Genomic DNA, 18,495 nt, shown 5'->3' on the forward strand with positions numbered 1-18,495 from the left:
CCCATGGTTGTTGCAGTTTGAGGTACTATGAGCAACTGCATGAAGGAGAGACTTTGGAAAGAACAACCTCCTTGATTGTATTAATCCTGACACCAGCAGATGCTGATCCTTCCATTGTGCTAGCAAATTTGTATATTTGGAGATTTGGAAGCTCTTTCATATTTAGATAATAAATTATGGGATTTATTATTTTTAAATAAAGATGCCCATTCAAGTTCCTGATGCATTCAAATGTCCATTTGAGAGGAAGTGTTTCACAAAAGCACCGGACGATGTTCACCTCTAATATAACTAACTCCTTTCAAGCCCTCCATATTCATCTTTACAAACCACAAATCAGAATATAATTTATTGCATGGTGCATTAAGAAAACTCTGTTCATATTTGCTAGATGCATTATTTTTGTTATGCTTTAAAAGGTTAGAAGGGGCAAGAACTGAGGTGTATAAAAGAAGACCGTTCTTCAAGGAAAATGAGTCAAAACAGAGGTTCTGCAATTGTTTTAAAGCTATTTAAAATTAGCATGGCAGTGCATACTGGATCAGAGAGATTGAGGGAGTGCATTTTCAGTGAGATTTATAGAGGTGATTCATGTGACTCCTATTTATAAAAAAAAAAAGGGAGTAGTAGAGCAAAGACCCTGGAAATTGCCTTAAAATGTACTCCTGAATGTTAGAAGTAGGAGCTCACAGCGACGTCAAAAGCCTTTTATACAACCTGTACAAAGAGGGTGTTGCCGGCACAGAGGCCCGAGGCGACAGCAACAGTGGTTCGTTGCCCGGTGTGCTTCGCTTCCAATAAACACACCAAGGTGGAGAAGCAAAACCAAGGTTTATTTGAGCCCAAATAAGGTGGTGCAAGGGAGACATAGCAATCTCAAATCCTGCACACAGATACAAACAGCTCTCTCTCTTTATACATGATTTTAGCTAAGCATCTCTATTACCCCCCACTACCTACCCCTCCCTCTACTCACCCCCCCTCCTCCCCCTCGCGTTCCCATACAGCAAGCACATTATAAAGACTTGGCAGCAAACATATTATCTCGTTAGTAACTTTTCTTGACTGGTCATTCTGTTTCACTCCCTTCAGCCAGGTGCAAGCAGGCTGTATAATTGCCTCCTGGTACTGATAACTAGTTGCCACACATTCCATTCTTTCCATCTGGCCTGTGGGGTTAATTAAAGTCTAAACATGGAAGCGGTTCGGGCAAGCAGAGGCCTGATACAGGGAGCCTTCGTTGGCACTGTTGTTTTCCACCCCTCTGTCAACACTGGGCCATGCCTGGTGACACCAACAAGGGGACATGAGTTGGATTAAGTAAACTACTCTTGTGACATTGTTACATGAGCTTCGAGATAGCAGTATAATGAAAATGTCAAAACCTTTGCATAAGATATTTTAGCTAGATTATGTAACGTAGTCACACAAGTGAGTTTACTTGTGCTAATCTATTAATTTTCATACACATTTTAGTCCAGAAAAATACAGTAGCTAAACATTTTGGCTGGGATTTTCAAAGGAACCTAAGAGAGTTAGGTGCCCAATTATCATTGATGGGATTTGGTGCCTAACTCCCCTAGGTGTTCCCCTGTGATTGCTTCATGGAATAACTATTGGCATAGGTTGAAAGAATATACATGGAGTGAATGGAGGATGTCTTACCTGTTTTGTGTGACATTGACATAGATTGTCCTTTCAGCTTTATTTGATCATGAAGGACTGTGAATCTGAGTAAATAGGAGCATAAAATGGAGGGAAAGCCTATGATTTCTGAATGATGCCAAATATATTGCTTTCTGGCATGTACATCTGATGTCCATTTCAGCAGCTTGAGAAAGCATGCTGACCTTCAAAGCTGTCTAGCAATGTTACATAACTTTTATGAGGAAAAAAGGGTTCTGATAAATTTAGTTGATAATGCTCAGCGATGTGATCATTAGAAGAAGAGTGAGTAATGTGAAAACGGGGCTGGCACATGAGAATTTGGAAGAAGAAAAAAGGAAGGTATAGTCACCCAGGAGGCATGACCAGTCATGCAGTGGAATATATTTTGGTTTATCTCCCATTTCTCTGAGATACTGAGGGACTGACATGCACTCGTACAGTATATACAGTCGGAGTGTAGTTTCAAGCTTTATGAAAAGAGAATGGATGCATGGGGAGAAAACAAACATTGCCTGCAATGGACCCAATACTTAGAAAATGTAGTGTAAATTATGGCCCAATGTCTTGTGTGATTTCTTGTTCCCTGACAGGAGGTGGACAGGAGCTTTTATACATTTGATCCCTATTGGAACTTATTACACTGGTATTAATAGACTGGAGTTTCTGCAATCAAGGTTTCAAGGAGAAAGAACTAGGCCTCGAGTAATTTTTTCAATAATCTTAGGGCCAGGCTGTTAGAAGATGAGAAACAAATGAATATAGCTGAAAATTGGTGTAGAGGTTAGGGTATTCGATTTTATGGGGCAAAAGTATGCTGAAGCATCTTTTGAAGATAGCCTTTACTGTCCTGCATTTTGAATGGAAGAGCTACTAATGTTGCAAGGACAGCATTCTGAATAGTTGATTGGGAAGAAAACATACATAGGGAGTCACAGAGGTGCTACCAAAAATGAAAGAAGCAACAACTAAAATAAACAAGACGAGGAATAATGCTAATCAGTGAAACAAGTATTCTGTAAGGCATAAAGAGAAAAAATAGTAATTGAAAAGCCCAGAAAGAAGAAAATGTTGCTGAACCCACATCACATCACAAAACAAAACAAAAACCTACCACCACAACTGTTATTATTTGGACCCCATGTTTCTCTACTATCAGTCAGTCCAACGAATTAATGACCATTGACATTGATGTAATCTATGACTTAATTTTGAGGAATATAATGGACTTAATGTGGGAGGTAGAAGAGCTTCAGGCAATAGTGGCCACACAGTAGTTAGTGAAATCAAACAGCTAAAGACAGATTTGGGTGGAGGAAGCTTTGGAAGAACTGGGAGATACTATAAATGGGACTAAGTAATAAAGGAAAAGCATATTCTCCATTCTGCTACATCAAGGTTTCTCAAACAGGGGTCGCTGCTTGTGTAGGGAAAGACCCTGGCGGGCCGGCCGGTGAGTTTACCTGCCCCGTCCGCAGGTCCGGACGATCGCGGCTCCCACTGGCTTCGAATCGCTGCTCCGGGCCAATGGGGTCTGCTGGAAGAGGAGGTGCCGCTTCCAGCAGCTCCCATTGGCCCAGAGCAGCGATCCGCAGGCAGTGGGAGCCGCGATTGGCCGGACCTGCAGACTGGGCAGGTAAACTCACGGTCCCGGCCCGCCAGGGGCTTTCCCTACACAAGCGGCGACCCCTGTAGAGAAACCCTGTGCTACATGAATGTTACCCTGGTGTAATTGTAATGATTTCAGTGGAGTTACTCTGGCATAATGCAGTAGAGATTCAGATCTATTTTTTTTCTCTAGAGACCTGATGGTAAAGAATGGTAAAAGAGGCAGGGAAGCATTCAAAGGTACATTGACTTATTAAATCTGTAAGTAGGTACCCTCATAGTAAAAGCAGATCTAATATAGCCATCCAAATAGCACTGTAAAAATTGTATGAAGAGACATTTATAAATATTGCAAGGAGCAGACCATGAGGTCACTGACGTATGATCTAGAGAGAATATTCCTTGACAATTATATTAAAAGTAAGAGATGCTGAGGAATGCAAGTAAACAATAAGTAAAACTTGGATGACCAGCATAGTGTTCTAGTGAATGTACTGGACAAAAAGCCACCATTCCTTCTGTTTAACCCGCTTGCATATTCTAGGCAGTTTTCTAAAGAGAATCAAGTTAACTGTACTAATGATCAAACCATTATTCATTGATTTCAGAGCATACATGGATAGTGGTGGGATGCTGAAGCAACTAACTGTATCATGGCATATTCTAGCACCAGATTAGTCCATTTGGACTAACTGCTTAAGAAAAGTTGGGGATACTAAATAAGGAAATATGCATGTGGTGAGGCATTTTGAAGTTGATAGAATGGTCTGTCAGGTTGCCAGAATGTGTCCACACAACCAGCATTCTGTTGTTGTATAAGGAGGAAATGGGGCAAATTAAAATAAAACCACAATTAGTCAAGGAAGAATTTGTAGGGAAATAGTCCAGATGGTGTATTCTGACCCTGTCAGCACAATATGTTAACCAGATTAGAGATTTAGACATTAGTAATATGGGAGTGTAACATTCAAAGCAGTACTCCTGTAACCCAACAGACCCTATGGGGGAAACATTTTCTTAAATTACACACTTGGTGTCATTGTCCTGACCCAACCAAAACCCACAGCCAGTGCTCACCCGTCAGCACTAATAATTAGAAGCATTATTGTGCTAATGTGCTTGGACTGATCAAAAGTGGCAATCTGACCAACATCCACTCTGTTCAAAGCAATTACTAGATTTAATATGAAAATTCCCCTTCGAGAGTTGGGGGAGATTTATGCCTCTACTAAAGACCCATTTCTGTTGTGACCCTTACTGTAAATAAGCCAGTACATGAGATGATGGCTAGAATGAGCAGCATTTGGGGAGAGCTGATTTTTATTTTATTTTAAGGGAAAAATACATTTTAAATGTCTTGAAATCATCAAGTTGTGTGTGTATCTAACCTGTGGTAACTGCATAATCTGAGTACCATTACCCCTGTAGTTCCTCCTTCCAACTGTTTCTTACACTTATTTTTGTCTTGTCTCAAAATAGACTGTAAATCTTTATGTTGGGGACTGTGCCTTGCTGTGCATTTGTACAGTGTTCAGCACAAAGGGGCTTGATCCCTGAATGGAGTCTCTTGGCACTAATGGAAGTACAAATAAATAACGCTAAACAAAATACAATAATAAACTTCCTTAACAGAATAGAATATTTCAAAATTAAAATTTTATTTTAAATTAGTCATTTACTATGCCTTTTTAATTGCCCCAGTTGCTAATTTGCTTTCTTTTTCTTTTCAACTGATTTAAACAACAGTCCTAACTGAATTTAAATTACAAAGAACATGAAACAAAACTGAATTTTGCTTTCAGGCTTCAAGTTGTTATATTATTCACATGCAATTTAATTAGAAAATTATTTTATATCATTGAGTTTTTTTATCATTTGTCATGAAGTAGTGTAAAGAGGATTATAATTATTGCCATGATTTTATTGAATGGAAGGTTACTAATATCTTCAGATATGGACTGTCTTCATAATGAATGGTCTAAACCAAGGATTGGCAACCTTTGGCACGCAGCCTGTCAGGGAAATCCACTGGTGGGCCGGGACGGTTTGTTTACCTGCAGCATCCGCGGGTTCAGTCGATTGCAGCTCCCACTGGCCGTGGTTCACCATTCCAGGACAATTAGGGCTGCAGGAAGTGGCGGCAGCACATCCCTTGGCCCATGCCGCTTCCCACAGCCCCCATTGGCCTGGAATGGCGAACTGTGGCCAGTGGGAAATGCGATTGGCAGAACCTGCAGATGCTTCAGGTAAACAAACTTTCCTGGCCACCAGTGGATTTCCCTGGCGGGCCATGTGCCAAAGGTTGCCAATCTCTGGTCTAAACTGTGGCACAGATTTTGAGCAATTTGGTGTTCATTTTTTTTTTTGAAAAAAGAACAGGAGTACTTGTGGCACCTTAGAGACTAACAAATTTATTTGATCATAAGCTTTCGTGGGCTACAGCCCACTTCATCAGGTGCATAGAATGGAACATACAGTAAGAAGATATTTATACATACAGAGAACATGAAAAGGTGGAAGTACCCATACCAACTGTAAGAGGCTAATTAATTAAGAGAAGCTATTATCAGTAGGGGAGAAAAACTTTTGAAGTGATAATCAAGATAGCCCAGTACAGACAGTTTGATAAGAAGTGTGAGAATACTTACAAGGGGAAATAGATTCAATGTTTGTAATGGCTCAGCCATTTCCAGTCCCTATTCAATCCTAAATTGATTGTATCTAGTTTGCATATCAATTCCAGCTCAGCAGTTTCTCATTGGAGTCTGTTTCTGAAGCTTTTCTGTTGCAAAATTGCCACCCGCAGGTCTGTCATTGAATGACCAGACAGGTTAAAGTGTTCTCCTACTGGTTTTTGAGTGTTATGATTCCTGATGTCAGATTTGTGTCCATTTATTCTTTTGCATAGAGACTGTCCGGTTTGGCCAATGTACATGGCAGAGCGGCATTGCTGGCACATGATGGCATATATCACATTGGTAGATGTGCAGCTGAATGAGCCCCTGATAGCGTGGTTGATGTGATTAGGTCCTATGATGGTGTCACTTGAATAGATATGTGGACAGAGTTGGCATCGGGCTTTGTTGCAAGGATAGGTTCCTGGGTTAGTGTTTTTGTTGTATGGTGTGTGGTTGCTGGTGAATATTTGCCTCAGGTTGGGGGGCTGTCTGTAAGCGAGGACAGGTCTGTCTCCCAAGATCTGTGAGAGTGAGGGATCATCTTTCAGGATAGGTTGTAAATCTTTGATGATGCGCTGGAGAGGTTTTAGTTGGGGACTGAAGGTGATGGCTAGTGGCATTCTGTTATTTTCTTTGTTGGGCCTGTCCAGTAGTAGGTGACTTCTGGGTACTCTTCTGGCTCTGTCAATCTGGTTTTTTTCACTTCAGCAGGTGGGTATTGTAGTTTTAAGAATGCTTGATAGAGATCTTGTAGGTATTTGTCTCTGTCTGAGGGATTGGAACAAATGCGGTTGTATCTTAGAGCTTGGCTGTCTACATTGGATCGTGTGGTGTGTCCTGGATGGAAGCTGGAGGCATGTAGGTAAGTATAGCAGTCAGTAGGTTTCTGGTATAAGGTAGTGTTTATGTGACCATCGCTTATTAGCACAGTAGTGCCTAGGAAATGGACCGCTTGTGTGGGCTGGTCTAGGCTGAGGTTGATGGTGGGATGGAAATTGTTGAAATCATGGTGGAATTCCTCAAGGGCTTCTTTTCCATGAGTCCATATGATGAAGATGTCATCAATGTAGTGCAAGTAGAGTAGAAGCGTTAGGGGACGAGAGCTAAGGAAGCGTTGTTCTAAGTCATCCATAAAAATGTTGGTATACTATGGGGCCATGTGGGTACCCATAGCAATGCCACTGACTTGAAGGTATATATTGTCCCCAAATGTGAAATAGTTGTGGGTGAGGACAAAATCACAAAGTTCAGCTACCAGGTTTGCCATGACATTATCGGGGATACTATTCCTGATGGCTTGTAGTCCATCTTTATGTGGAATGTTGGTGTAGAGGGCTTCTACATCCATAGTGGCCAGGATGGTGTTTTCTGGAAGATCACCGATGGATTGTAGTTTCCTCAGGAAGTCAGTGTTTTTTCGAAGATAGCTGGGAGAGCTGGTAGCGTAGGGCCTGAGGAGAGAGTTCACATAGCCAGACAATCCTGCTGTTAGGGTGCCAATGCTTGAGATGATGGGGCGTCCAGGATTTCCAGGTTTATGGATCTTGAGTAGCAAATAGAATACCCCTGGTCGGGGTTCTAGGCATGTGTCTGTACAGATCTGTTCCTGTGCTTTTTCAGGGAGTTTCTGGAGCAGATGGTGTAGTTTCTTATGGTAATCCTCAGTAGGATCAGAGGATAATGGCCTTTAGAATGTGAAGTTAGAGAGTTGCCTAGCAGCCTCTTGTTCATATTCCAACTTATTCATGATGACGACAGCACCTCCTTTGTCAGCCTTTTTGATTATGATGTCAGAGTTGTTCTTAAGGCTGTTGATGGCATTGTGTTCAGTACGGCTGAGGTTATGGGGCAAGTGATGCTGCTTTTCCACAATTTCAGCTCGTGCACGTCGACGGAAACAATCTATGTAGTGATAGTCTCTATTCATATAACTGCACTGGCTGTAATGGAGGTCTAAACAACCAAAGAATTTGTCTCATTGTTTGTAAACCTGACTTAGATGTATGCAACACAGAAAGTACTATATGAGTGTAACTGATAAAGGATCTGGCAAATTCATGTGTCCTTTGTCATTACCCTGTTCTGAAAGTGAGCTGTAGGGAGCATTTGATCCAGTGTGTACAACTGTAAACTATTACACAGTTTTATAATATTTTAGTGGGCCTATGTGTAGAATGGCATTACTCAAGCTGAGTAAGGTAAGCAGAGTAGATTCTACTACAAGCTATTGCAGTAAAAATGGTCTAGAAGAGCTAAGTGAATTGGATTTGTGAATAATAATAATAGATTATGCAGAAGTCAGAAAAATAGTCACAAACAAAGAGAGAGAGAGAGAGAGAGAGAGAGAGGAGTTAAAAAGAGGATCCATAATGGAGTGAAAAATCTAAGGAATATATAATGATATAGAAATCTTCTGACCTTACTTAGAATATTGTGTTTAGTTCTGGTGACCATATTTTTAAAAAATGATGTAGCATTTGAAAAGGGGGATTTGATTGACCTTAGGACTAGAAGCTAGGAACTCTGAAGAGAGACTAAAATCCTGAATTTCTATAACCTTTAAAGAGCAAAGGTTAAAGGAGATTTAATTGAAAAATATAAGCTCTCTTGAATATATATATAATATAGCTAGATAATGTCAACTCTATTTTTATCACAGCACAGCTTATTGTAAAAGGAGTCATAAATATCAGTTGAAGAGAAACTAACTCAGACATTTTAGCTTTTTCTTCTTTCAGGTCCACCGTGTTATGTAATATAAAAGAATAATGGCTCTGATCTCCTTGATGAAGTCAAAAGTAAGAAGATTTTTCTTTCATTTTTGGAATCATTGAAACAATTAGAACTGGTGGAATAATAAAAAAATATAAATAATGTATTCATCATTTAATTAATGGAAAAATAGTCTAAACTTATTTGCAGATATTATTTCACTAGCTGTAGAAATACCTTAATTCTATCTAGTGTCCCTGGAGAGTGTTTGCTGTCCTCTTTTAATGTCATTGGTGAATTGCTTGTATAGCAGGAGGACACTGGTGCAAAGTAAGTAGATGGTACATGCAATCATCAGTGGCCAACCAAAGGGTATCACTGGAGTTGAAGTATATTATTGAATATTTCAAATATGTTAGTGTGGCCCTCTAGTAGGTGAATATTTAAGGGCATTTTTTAGCTAAATAGAAAACCAACTTGACAACTTCCTGTAAGCGTGTATTGCACCCCATCTAGTGGGTACTACACAGAGGTTAAGATCCTTACAGTGGTGCCAGTTAACAGTTACGCTGGCTCAAGTGATTGAGGCCTGTGTTTTGTCACTGAAGGTCACAGGTTCAGTCCTTTACTTACAGAGGTTGCTTCAGGTACAAGAATGAAGGGCTCTTTATTAAGTCAACCTAGACTCAAATTCTAAAGCCCCATGTTAAGATTCCAGGTCATTATTGGAATTACATGCTGACAGGTGGACGGACCCATTTAACTCCCAACCAGAATATAAAGCGGGGTAGTACTGTCTATTAGGGCTAGAGAGCAAAAAGGCAGAGGAGATTTTGAAGGGAAAATCTTGGATCCGCCAAACTCTACTTTTGAGTTTGTAGCTGTGGTATTGTTGAGTTACCAGCTAAGTTCAGCCTTGGGGAAGAGTTCCGATCATAACTCTCTATCCATATATTATGTTGAAGATGGGGCAGAAATTCACCCCCATTTTAGCTAGTCATTAACTGTGTGTGTGTGTGTGTGTGAGAGAGAGAGGGAGAGAGAGAGAGAGAGAGAGAGAGAGAGAGAGAATATGGAAATTAAATAATGCAGTACATACTTTTTCACAGCACAACCAGACTTTTGATCTGTAAAAGTGTCCATATTATTGAAAAGGTTTATCCTTTTCTAGAGAGACTTTTAGTCATGTCTTACTAGCTGTTGTAGTAATGTAGTATCTAGATACAAATATGAGGGTGTCAAAGTGATTTACTAGTGGTAAATGAATCAAATCTGTTGGAAACTATCACTTATTTGAGCTTATGGATTTGTCAAAATTTAACATTCAATTTAAGACTTATTACACATGTAAACAAGCTCTTTAAAAAGTTACTGTATAATTAAATGAAATTTTAAACTATTCTATCCAGAAATAGTTTTGTCTAATTATATAGTATTTTACCATCACTGATTCAATGATGATGATAGTTTAAAGAGAGAGAGTGGTAAAGCTAAGTATGAAATACTGAGATCAATAACTATATTAATAAATATAAAAGTGTGTGTCCTTATGCATATGTGCTGTGTGTCATCCTTTACATATAGAGGTCTATATTAGAATGTTTGAACTTGAGTTTCCAAGGGGCACACTACCTGATTGTTTGCCAAATAGAAGATCCTATGTGATAAAATTTAATATCTGTAGGTTAAGTCAGTTAGCATCCTTGCATGACTGGTTATCCAAGAACCCTGTTTTAAAATGTGTAAAGAGAAAAATAAAATGATGGAAGGAATGGACCAAAGATGTTGGATTCAATTCCTAGCTCAGTTACACAGGTGCAACTGCCAGTGATATAAGAAAAAATTGAGCTCACTTAACTTTGCCATCAAGTTGTAGAAACGGGGCCTTTCTAAAAAGTCAGGAAATACAGAAAGAATGAGTTTAGCCATTTATATTTTATGAATATTATATCTGGGTGCAATCTTAGTCTTATTAAAGTCAACTGGAGTTTTACTGTTGACTTCAGTGGTACAAAGATTTCACTTACTGTGTTTTAATGGGTACAGCTCAGTAAGGCAGTGGGAATGGTGTTCCTGCACTTTTGACCTCACGCTCACTCTATGTGCAAGGTCATGCCACATGGAGGATGCCATTTTATACAGAAACATGCTGGGGGTAGTGGTCATGCTGGCAGGGGCAGAGTACTTGCACATTAAAAATGAAGACTACACCCCTGTACAGCTCCTCAGCGCAACTCTACATTCATGAGTACTGAACGATAACTTTCTAATGATGTAGTGGAATCTTACAATTTTCTTAGAAGTCTGTAATGATCACTTAGCATAATGTATTGTATTATCATCATTGTATTTATTAATTTGTACCACTTTCTGAGAGAGATGTTGGGTCCATTCACCAGGTCTATTGACTGAGTCATATTGCTGAAGAGGATTCATGAGCGTATTGAAGCTACTATTAGAAGATATCTAGCCTGATTTGTTCTTGATGGGAGCTACATTGATAACATTCACATACTGAAACTATTATTGATGCAACCTATGATGAACAAGTCCTTCTACTTGTGATGAACGTTGGCTTCTAAAAGACATTTGACACTATGAACCATAAACCTGAATCCAAGATTCTTTGTTGTTATAGCACATCTGAGAAAATCATTAAACCTACTGAAGTTGTACAGACTGGACCTAATAGTATTGTTTGCATAAAGGATCATCTGTCCAAGGCATTTCACTTAAACTTTGGCATTCTTCAAGGAGACATATTTAGCAGCTCTTCTATATCAATAGCCAATGGATTCTGTTACAAAAAAATCAGGCATAAATGTAGCTGGCTAATTATATATAAAAAAAAATTCTCCAGGCCTTGTGTTGAGATGCTATTGTCTTCATTGAGAATAGTCAGGGAATGCACTACAGTGTTGTTCTGAAAAAGCAGAAAAAAACAAAAGATTTAACTTGTTTGAGATTAAGGTTAGTACATCAGTACTTGGTCCTGCTACTGAAGGCAGGGGACTTGATGACCTTTCGGGGTCCCTTCCAGTTCTATGAGATAGCTATATCTCCATATATTATTATTATTTTACATCACCAGAGACTCAGGTAAACTAACCACTCTAAAAAATAAGAAATTGCAAAAGTGGCAATTGTCAATTATTTTGGCTCAATACCCTCTTGTAGGAAAAGAGGATTGGTTAATGGTCAGGAAAGGACTTGCTTGGAGTGCTTTTCAGAAATCTAAGCCATTACGAAGTGTGTATGATACTCCTTTTGTCCTTTTTAAAACTTCAGATTTTTCAAGGCGTTTTTCTTTTCTCTTGCAGAACATAGTTGCAAGTCACAGGCTATAACTGAGCATTCTCAGAGATTAAATAGCTTTGCAACAGCTGTTACATGGTGATATTTGGCATATGTAATGGATAAAGTTATCAGTTTAGAAGTGTATAGGAAAGTCTGCAAATGCCCTCCAAGAAAAGGCAGAAAGTTGAAATGGTTAGGTTACATCTTTGTAAAGAATCTAAAGTTGGTTATAAACAAGTATTTATTGTATATTTCCTGCCATGGAAAATGAAGGGAAGGAGACTCTTCTTGGATTACTTATAATTTATTACATCTATTCTGAGTGCACAGTGTCATCATGTGTACTTGGGACCATGTAAATTGCTTCCAAGAGAAACAGGAAAAGTTTTGTGACCAATCATGAACCACTTAAAGGCCAACTTAGTAAATTTAAGACTACAAGAGTTAGAAGCTAGTCCAACAAATGAATACACTCAATTTATTTAAAGACCTAATGTGATTTCTGCTACAGTCTAGGTAATGATTGTGGATTTTAATTTAGCCTTTCTGAGTGAATTATGCTGTTTCACTGAACACAAGCATGTTTTTCTGCCCTGCTTGTGATCTTTGGATGAGTGTTACTGCATGTAAGTGTGGATGCAAAAAAGAGAAGAAAGTATCATTAGCTCCATGAACCCCAAACCGTTATCTCTCTAGTGACGGTAGTGTTAATCAATGACATACAATGCATTAAGTACCTTCTGTGGTAAATATCTTGCAGATTCAGCATCATTTTAGTGGTTGGAGCATAGAATTATGCTTCAGAAGACTTGGGACATGTCTTAAAATTGCCTATTGGCTTCTTACCAAATCACTTGACATCTCTGTTTACTAATTTTTTTAAACTGGTGTTTAAAAAATAACTGTACTTTAACTTTTATTTTATATTTAAGTGACTTTTAATAATGTCTCCTTTAAAAAAATAAATAAATAGATATTTAGCTTTTTACTCCCAAAAGTGCTTTCAAGTAAGCATCTCTTGCTATCTAATAGTGATTCTGGAATTCTGAATTTTTCCTGGTAAGGTAATGAGTCTTCCATGCACCCCTTCCTTTTTTTGCCCATTTTAAATAAGCTTTTTCATAATGAAACCTAGTTGCCCATGGTACAACCATAGTACTCCATAGTTCCCCTGAATTCTATTGTTGAGGTAACGTGTCCACTGTGTCCTGTTCCAATACTACTACTTAACTGATTATTCAGAGGGATACATGACTGATATAGAGAGTCACAGTCCTGTTACTGTGAATCTCATCTTCATGTGTTCTGATTGTCTGCAGGCCCAGGAAGTGAAAGTGCATGAAAATGAGAGTTTAGGGAGTCTTGGCTCTAAAAAGGCTTTTTTATTTTTTTTTAATTGACTATATTTCTGCTAAGATGTGAGAAGAAGAGTTTGTTATAAAACACTGAATTATTCAAAATTCCTGAACTTTTCACATTAGAACCTATTGCGCTTGCTTGTGATTGTTATATTCTGTGAGCATAAAAATGTGTTGAAAACTTTTCCATATATATAAAATAGGGTCTCTCCCACAAAGTGTCACAATGTAAAAGCTATATCCTTCGAATGGATCTACCCCAGCCTATTTCTGCACCTACATAGGTCTGTTTGCAGGATCTAGCCTCTAAATCACCACCATACAAAGTAGAAGAGATGCAACTCAGGATATTTAGGTTGATATAGTTTTATGTAAGAGATGGAATCAAATTCAAGCCTGATTTAAGCAGGTGCACCTCCACTGAGTCCAGCAGATGTGCACCGACTTACACTATCCTTGAATTTGGCCCATGGCAAGTAGTTGTGTTGGCTATAGGGTATGCTATAGCATACATTTTCACCAAGAAAAAAACAAATGTAAAATGTCTCTTTTGGCTACTAATTACAAACCTCTTAATAGATAATTGAAATTAAAGCTTTTGTCTTTCTCTTTGCTAGTCATGTTCACATAACAAGACACTTGCCAATTGCTACATACCCATTTTTTATTACCTCTGTTTTACTGGTGAAGTCTATTCAATTGAATTATCATTTCCAAAAGTGTTGTTGTTGTTGAGGTAATTATTGCAGAGATGCTGAGTGATCCCCAGAATAAGAGGAAGCCTACTACCTTCCCATTGCATTGCTCATTACCGCCCATTATCAGAGATGTTAAGTTCAGTGCAATGTATAGAGAGACTGTTCAAAGGCATAATAAAATAAATAATTGGAAAATCTTACAGATTTTTAGAAAAGGAACCTCAAAAATCCATCAATATTTAAATAGGCGGAGACATTACATATGCTAATGTTTTTGTTGTTGTAACAGGCGTAAACTGAGCTCCTTGCACAAACACATTCCAGGTTAAAAGGTGCTCCATTAGAGGTTCCCACAACATAGGGAAATGCTAGTTGGCACTGGAAAAATGTCTGTTCTGAGGCTGTGTGTTAAGGATATGGATTTACCATATTTCCTTTTAGTTTTTAATTTGTGATTACTCTCCATTTACACTACGTAAAGCCCCCTTCCAGCACAATAAAATTAAGGTAAGTGTTGTTGTAGACCTAACTATAATGAAATTGATAATTAATTATTCAGTATTTGGTCTGGGGATAACATTGATGATTAGCTACTTCCCTCACCCTACTGCTTAAACAAAAAATGAAAATAGCGGAAGAAAAAAACCAAAGAGTAGATTTGGCAAGAAATAGTAAAACACCTGAATGATGATGATAGGAAGACTGCAAAGGAATGGTGAAATACTATGAATTAGATTAAGAGGCTTCTGAACTTTATTATGAGACTGTCGAAAAGCAGAAAAAGTTAGGAGGTGCAATTTACCTGAACCACTTGTGTATGAAAATGTGGGTATAAAATATCACAAAGAATATATTTCTTTGTGAGGTTTCTGGTATTTCCTGATTCTGATTGATCTGGAAATGCCCATCAGAACATCCTTTCTAGGAGTCAGACTCCTTTTCTAGATGCCTCAATAATGTATCTAGTCAATCATCACACATTTGATGCATCATGAAACCCTAACAAGTAACCGATTTTGCACCATTGAGGTACACTTTCCTTGCAATGTGTTGCAAGGAGATTATACTTTCACTATATCATGGGGTCTTCATATCAAACACTCTCCTATCTGCCTGGCCACTGTGGTAAAAAGAGTTAATGGACCTAATGGAGATACTTTGGGAAGCTACAGCCTTAAGTAGTATGCAGTTAAGGACAAGCTTGTTTATGGTATTTATTAACACTACAAAACAAAATATATTGCACAGTAAACATGAAATTGAAAAAGGAATCTATAGACTGTATGGTCAAGATTCTGTGCACCCAGTATCTACTGGTTATAGTTGGCAGTGTTGTGCAAAGCGATGGATATGGCTCCCTGATTCTGGGTCTGGTTCTTCATGAACCCTGGCATAGATTGGAGGAGTCTCTGGGCTATTTTAATCTACTCCATCTGGCTATGGCCCCTAGCGACCATCTACCAGCTGGTGTATTCCAAAGCAGAGCATGTTCTAGCCATATTAGCCATTACTGTAGTATATGAGCACATACCTACAGTGCACTAAGTGCTATGACTAATGTCTGTCATGTGTGGTTCATTCTCATCCTCTCCCCAAAAAGATAATTGTGTATGCAGTGCAGTGTTTTGTTTTTGGTAGGTCTTGGTTGGTGGAGTTTCCTTTTTTTAAATGGACACGTGGCTATGAGTTTCTGTTAGAGAAAGCAGGTTGAAGAATTGCACCTTACCTTTGGAAGAAGAAGGTGGTGAGGTTGGTAATGGTCCCAAGCCTCTGTTTTCCAGAAGCTGGGAATGGGCGACACAGGATGGATCACTTGATGATTACCGGTTCTGTTCATTCCCTCTTTGGCACCTGGTATTGGGCACTGGCTGAAGACAGGATACTGGGCTAGATGGACCTTTGGTCTGACCCAGTATGGTCGTTCTTATGTTGTTATGTACTTAGTTCCTGTGGGAGTTCATTCCACAGGCTCAGATGAGCTCCCAGGAAATATCTGTCTCTGGCACAGATGGGCTTTATCATTATGATAGAAAGTTCCATTTTACCTCTTTGGAGTTTTTGTCCTGGAGCTTCAGAAGATATTTTAGATGTTCTGGGATGGGCAGTGCTTAATTTGTAATGAAAGAGGTGCCAGGGCTCAAGCAATTAGGTGGTGGGGCTCAAGCAATTATTTTTTCTTTCATAACTGACGCGACAAGCTCAGAGTTGCTTGGACTATGAACTGCCAAGCCTAGAGATGCCAGGGCTCAGGCCCGGTAAGCCCTGGCACAAATTAAGCACTGGACCATTGAATACCTTAAAGATAAGAACCAAGACACTGAACTTGTTTTGAACTGTGTTATTGCCCGGGTTTCAATAGCTGTGGTAACTCTCTTTTTTTAGTGATAGAGCTGTCCAAAATTTTCCATCAAAATTATATTTTTGGATAGAAACTGGAGAGGGAGGCTAAACAATTTTTTTAAATTAAAAAGTATCTGCTTTCTGTGGCAATTTTTGGCTTTTTTGGCTGAAAAACTGAACAAAGGTTTCTGTTTATCAAGATATATTTTCAGCCACAAACTGAAACTTTCTGTTTGGAAAGGAACATTTAATTTGGACATTTTTGATCAAAACAAATTGTTACATTCCTGAGGTGAAATGTTTTTGATTTGGCTTGGTTCAACATTCCCTCGCAGAGCTTGGCTCCCCAGCCAGACTACATCTTCCAAGAAGCACCATGATATGTTACTATGAGGGAAATGGTAGTGCATCATGGGAGATGTAGTTGAGCTAGGGAGCTTAGTTCACTGGGGAGAAGAGGGGCATAAGGAACCTGAACTAAGACTGCCAAACGCACTATGGCAACACAGTTTTATCTTGAATGTCCCTTAAATGAAACATTTTGATTTGGTTCAACAAACTGAAATATTTCAGTTCAAATCTATCCAACCTGAAATAAAAAAAATATTTTTCCTTGATTTTCCTAACAGAAACTTTTGGTTTTCAGCCAAAAGTTCCTGGGTTTTTGATGAAAAGTCTAAATTTTCCATTAAGAATTTTTTATATATAGTCAGTTTTTGTCAAGTTTCTGCATATATATTTATTTCAATTGGTTCTATTTATCAATAATTGTATCCATATCATTTGTGAAGTGTTTAGTAACAGATACTGAGAGAGTTCCCGATGAATTGTAGTTTTAGTGTTAGTTCTCAGTTCTAAAGAGATACTTCAAATATTTTGCATTTTAAACAGCCTAAAATTGACAAAAGTGTGAACTACATAATGTGCTCTGCTTCAACAAAGAAACATTATATAAAGCAGGACATTCTTTTCATGCCTGGCATAGAGAATATTAGTCTACTGTAGATGGCTGTAGCATGAATTGCTATAATAGCCAACTCTCAGTCACGCAGAGTGTCTTTCACTGCAACATTTTTTGTTTTGTTTTTAAATTCTTTTTCCTTAATGGGAAGAGCACAGATTGTTTCTGAGAGATACAGGACATTTTATTCCTAATCACTTAGTCTTTTCTCTTCCATTCCAGATGCTCACAGAGGAGGGTTCTGTTATGTTATCAGAAGTATTTGTTAATAAGAAAGAAACTTAAGTAGTTAACATAACAGAAGTCGATTTGAACTGCTGATACAGTTATACAGAATAAACAAAAGTCTATTATCTGCGATTTTATTTATAGGGGTCTGCTCAAGTGATCTGACATTTCCACTTTGTTTGCCTGTCCTGCCCTAGACCTCAGCACATAATCTCAGTGTACTGCTGCCCTTTTGAGATCTGACTGCCCTTTCCATCAGCATCAATCCAAAAAGCATATTTGTCTAAAAAGGAAACAATTAAATTCCAATATCTCACCAAAAAATCTCTACTTTTCAAAGAAAACATACTTAAGTAGTCCCAGAGTCATGTATGAGGGAACACAGAATAAATCAGAAACATAAAGCTATAGTCACTGCTGGTAAAAGTGTGTGCAACTCCATTGACCTCAATGAAGTCTTGCCCAAATTCATCAACAGTGAATTAGTTCTAGAGTATTTTAACTTTTAAAATCCTAAGAAGTAAAGAAATTTAAAGTGGCAAAATCCAAAAGAATTTATAATTCTAGTTTGAATTAATACTGAAATATTTGAATTAATACTGAAAGACTTGAATGGTGTACTAGTCGGAACCAAATGACAATGTGCTAAAACTCTTATCAAAGCAAATTCTGCTACTCTTATCAAACATCCAAATATCTTTTCCGGTAAGAGTCTGTTGAAGTTTGCACATAAAATACATCTGATAGTTATCTCCTTTCCTTTCAACATATTCCAACAATGCAATAAAGAAAAGTTTTCTAACTGAAGATTTAGGACTTTGTTTGCATAATTCTGATGTTTATGATGATCATAAAATCATAATAAATGCAAATAGAACACATTCTGTAGACTAAAATGTTTTTGGATATTATCAGCTTTATAGTAGAGCTAGATTCATTTCTATAATCTC

At 38.2% G+C, this 18,495-nt stretch overlaps 1 protein-coding gene and 1 long non-coding RNA gene across 5 annotated transcripts in view; both read left to right on the forward strand.

Moving 5' to 3' along the window:
* DACH2 (dachshund family transcription factor 2) overlaps nt 1-18,495 on the forward strand; it is a 491,181-nt gene that overhangs the window by 156,138 nt on the left and 316,548 nt on the right. The gene's annotated exons all lie outside the window — the stretch shown is intronic.
* Nucleotides 7,775-11,411, forward strand: LOC123376987. Its single transcript, XR_006582020.1, has 3 exons — nt 7,775-8,149; nt 8,690-8,749; nt 11,063-11,411. It is a non-coding gene; the product is annotated as an uncharacterized LOC123376987 (long non-coding RNA).

This window comes from Mauremys mutica, chromosome 9 (assembly GCF_020497125.1).
Source record: "Mauremys mutica isolate MM-2020 ecotype Southern chromosome 9, ASM2049712v1, whole genome shotgun sequence".
Taxonomy (NCBI): Eukaryota; Metazoa; Chordata; order Testudines; family Geoemydidae; genus Mauremys; species Mauremys mutica.